The 4607-nt window shown below is 41.6% G+C and overlaps 1 long non-coding RNA gene across 1 annotated transcript; it reads right to left on the minus strand.

The window, feature by feature from the left end:
• Positions 1-2164: 2164 nt before the first annotated feature.
• LOC124708524 lies at positions 2165-4294 on the minus strand. Its single transcript, XR_007005184.1, has 2 exons — positions 4171-4294; positions 2165-4086 (listed from the first exon to the last, which is right to left on the minus strand). It is a non-coding gene; the product is annotated as an uncharacterized LOC124708524 (long non-coding RNA).
• Between the last annotated feature and the right edge of the window lie 313 nt (positions 4295-4607).

Consider the following 4607-nt stretch of genomic DNA (forward strand, 5'->3'; position numbering starts at 1 on the left):
CGTATTCAAAACCCACTGAAAAACGATTCAGTTTCTAGCGTATGTTCATATACCCATTCATGAGTGGCAAAAAGAAAGAGAGAGAGGCTCTCGGCTCGAGGCATTCCCGCAAACCGCGACGTGTCGTGACGAGGCGAGCGAGCGGCGGCGTCGGAGGAGGAGGAGCGCGCGTGTGGTCAGCTCCTATTTCCTCCTATTATTTCTCTCTTGCAAATGGTATGAAGAGCTCCCCTTATAAGCTGCTCCAACTCTTCTTCAACTAGCAATGTGGGATTAAACTTTTGTCCCACCCCTGCCATGCATGAATGGGCCATGTGGGCCTCTAGGATTTATTAGGAATTTCTGGAATATTTATTGCGTTGGTCCAATATGGGCCAAAATTCCAACATATTATATATAGTTTAGTTTGAGTTCCGAGTATACCCTAATGATGACTCACTCACATATCTATTTTGATACACATGCATTTGAGAGTGACGTCTTAATTGACAAATCTCCTTAACCTTTTAGATTGTTAGTACGTCCACTGGAAGAGAAGTTTTAGTGGATAAGTATTTAGACATACCAAATCATGTTGCATGTCTTAGGGGCAAAACAAACAGTTTAGGAGTTTGGGCGCCTACAAGGGCGACCTCCAGGACTACCGTATGGAATAGAATACCGCCAAGAAGTTAGAGCAACTGAGATCCTGACAAATCCTGACTCTGACTACCTTGCCGAGGATACCCTAATGTTGACAAGTCAAGACAAGTCAAGACAAGAAGTATTTAAGACTTGCACAACTGAATCCCCTTTAACTCTCCTCATGCCTACGGGTGTGATATCTTCATCTTATCAATTTAACCTTGTATAGTACATGCGGTCCTTATCAAAATCTGCATATCGTTCACAGTGTAATATCATAGAGTCCTTCATGTATCCTCAAAATACGGCCGGCATTAATCGAGAAGAAGATATTGGCATGGTCCCCTCAAATAAATAGAACACCGCATAGTTACATTGTTGGATCTCAAAGGAGACAAGTAAAAACAAAAATTGTGAATGTGTTCTCATAAAAAAGATCTTGTTCCATATCTATAGTGTACAATGACTAACGATTTGTACTGCATGGTTGGATGATATGGAGTCCTTACCATATGAAGTAGAGTATGTTGTTCAATTTCATAGAGTCATCTTTTATTTATCATCTATATGGATACCAATTATCTGGAGTATGCGTTTCTTCAAATAAACTCCCATGTTCATAGAGTACTCTTAATCTTAGGGGTCACCCATGTTCACATTGGCCCAACTCTAATAATTGTGCATGTTTTTTTTTTCAAAAAATAGATAAGATGGTCTTAATCTTATTAATTGGTTATATGTTCATTGAAAATAATCTCTATTTATTTTGGTAATTCAACATGAAATTTCAATGGAGATCTTAGAGCCCCAAAATTGATCTCTTTACTACTACTCCATACCATATAGTACTTCTCGAGAAGAAGATATTGGCATGAGGCTCTAAAATAAATAAATCACCCGCATAGTACATTTTTACATCTCATAGGAGACAAGTAGAACCAAAAATTTCATAAAAATTACACCGTTGAATCTATTATAACCCTGCTAATACCTCCATGTATGATCCTGAGCGACATTAATCGAGGAGAAGATATTGGTATGGGGCTCTCAAATAAATAAAAACATCCGCATAGTATAGTGTTGCATCCTATAGGAGACAAGTGAAACCAAAAATTTCATAAAAATTACACCGTTTCATCTATTATAGCCATGCTAATACCTCCAGATGTGATCCCGTCGTCTTATTACATGAACTAGTATAGCGATGTGGTCCTTAACAAAATGGCCATATCGTACACCGGGTAATATCATATAGTCCTCATCAAAATCTCTATATCATACACAGTCATGTAACCTCATACATAGGTGGGATTAATCGTGAAGATATTGGCATGCCGCTCTCAAAGAATTATCAACATGGTACATTGTTGCATCCCATAGAGGTGACAAGTGAAGATAAGAAGTATTTAAGACTTACACGGTTAAATCTCAATGTAATATCATATTATGCCACCGAACAAATTGTTATGATCACTAAACAGTCCATGTTCACCTCAGGGCAACTTCGTGACTCTGAGCAGCCGTGAAACCAACTACAGTATTCATGACGGACCAATCTCTATTTATAAAGTTCTTTGGAGATATTCACGGTATACCAATCCCTCATTTATGAAGTTCTTATATGGATCATCTCCCTATTACATACAGTTAACAAATCTTCACACGGAGGTCCAGGACATGATGATGTGCTTCTTGTCTGCATGGGGCCGACCAGCTTCTGGTGTCGGTCCTTACCCCCGTCACCTTCACGCGGCAGATCCGCAACACCGGCGCTGGCGGGCTGCCCCCACATCACCAGCTCTGTCATGCACCCTTACCCAATTCTTGAGAGTATGTACAATGAAGAATCCACGAGTCTAAGTAAATGATTCTCATTTAGGAGCTAATTCTCCTACAAACAATATGTCTATCAAGAAGAAATTGATAGTCTGAACTCATACAAACATAAAGGCATTAGTAAATGATACTGTTAGATTACCAGCTGACTCACATAATAAAATCTATAATGTTTGAGCAACGTACAAGAGGGTAGAAACTTAACAGTGCATAAAACTCAGGCGTAGCAAATGCGTGTGAATTTTTAACATACACGAAGGGCCTAAGAAACTGCGATGGAAATTTGAAACCTAAGGGCAAATTAGAGATGCAATACATAGATGAAAATATGAAATGCTACTGTACTGCATATAATCCTCATCAGAACTTGGCGGGGAATAACTCGGGCTCACGCAAAGGGACTGGAGAATTTAAGGACTATATGAACTCAAATCGAGAACTTAAAAAGGGACATGTTATTGGGGACTAATCATTTGTTACTTGGAAAATACAACTAAACAATGAATGAACCAACTGAGGTCAAAATAAGCCGGCCCTTATTTAAATACTGGAATTACTACACCTGCATCGACAAATCAAACTGTTCATCACACCAGACATGCTGAATTGCAATCAAACGCATTTTAGCTATCGGTTTGTTAAAAGAAAATCTTCTGAAAATAGCATTTGTCCACGATTTTACATGACCTCATAGGTATAATTTCAGCCGCGACTACCAACCCACCATGGCACACTAAAACTAGGAAAATAATTCTACTAACATACGGGAGCAACTATGAGCATCGGAAATCAACGAACCTCTTCTTCCAACAAACCTCTTCTTCCATGAAGCTACCTGTCGAGAATAAGATATCCTTATACTATATCGCTACTTCCACTCTTCATGCTTTTTGTTATTGCCTATCTATCATTACGTATAGATTAGCACAAACAAGAGTGGATTCTACATCAGCGGCAAGATGGCCACTGTTCAAGCATGAATACTTACGCATAAGTGGAGTCCTTTTTTCTGCATATAATCTAATTTATCTGAATTACAATAAAAGCAAGTTCAGTCTGTTTTAAATATACAACCACAGTTCCTCCGAAAATACATCTGCACCTCTCAAACTAACTGAACAATAAACCTCTGAAACCAACTTTGCATCTCTTAGAACCCAGAGATTTGCTTCCTGCGCATTTTGCCCACTCCAAAAATGATTCCACTCCCGTATTAGCTAGACTATCACTGACACGAGCGTCTCAAAAAAACCAGACTTCACATATGGTTGCTCTCGGTTATCCTCCCTCAGTTTGTCTGACTTTTTAACACCTCGTCTAATCTCAATACCACATAAACGAGATATATGCGCTAGCTATAGAGTCAGAATTTGAGCCAATTCAAATGCACAGATCATTGCCAGGCGGAGGGGATTACGCACCTGTCGTTCAATGACCCCGGCGATGGCTGCGAATCAGAGCCACGGGACGCGTCATCTGTAGTGCCGGACCTGGAACTACCGCTCCCTCCTGTTAATCTGTCGCCGCCGCTGCTGCTTTCATAGCTCGCCGAGTCGAAGCTTCAGCTTGGACTGTAGCACCGATCTTCCGTCCGGACTGCATCTTCTCGGTCGATCCAGTGCGAGTCTAGAGGGAGAATCGAGCAGCGGAATCAGAGAGCATGCAGCGCTAATCTCGGCTCGAATTCGGAAACAGCGTTCGAGATCTGACCTGAGAAGGAGCTGAGTGAACCCTTGAGGTCGGCCATGGACCTGCATCGTGGCCGGCGTCGTCTGGATCTAGATTTTCGCTTCCGCTCTCGCCCTACGGGTGTGCGTCTCGTCGAGGCAGGGACACGCGCAGACGCGCTGTGTATACGGCTGGTGGGCCACCACCGTATAACATACGATCCCGTCGCGCTGGTGTATACGGCTCGTCGCTCGTATTCTCTAAATGGGCGGTCAAACCTTCTAGCGGGTGGGTCCGGCGCGGGAATCTTACAGCAGCACCGGACGGAGACGATATCACTTGCGCCCCATTTTATAAGCACTAGTGCATTTTCGTCTTTTTAGCTATTAATCGTGAATCAGCTTGTGAAAAAAACATACAGCTTGGAGCCTTATTGTTAATGTCATATTGAAACTCCTAGCTTTGAAAGCACACTGAAC

Source organism: Lolium rigidum, chromosome 4 (assembly GCF_022539505.1).
Source record: "Lolium rigidum isolate FL_2022 chromosome 4, APGP_CSIRO_Lrig_0.1, whole genome shotgun sequence".
NCBI lineage: Eukaryota > Viridiplantae > Streptophyta > Magnoliopsida > Poales > Poaceae > Lolium > Lolium rigidum.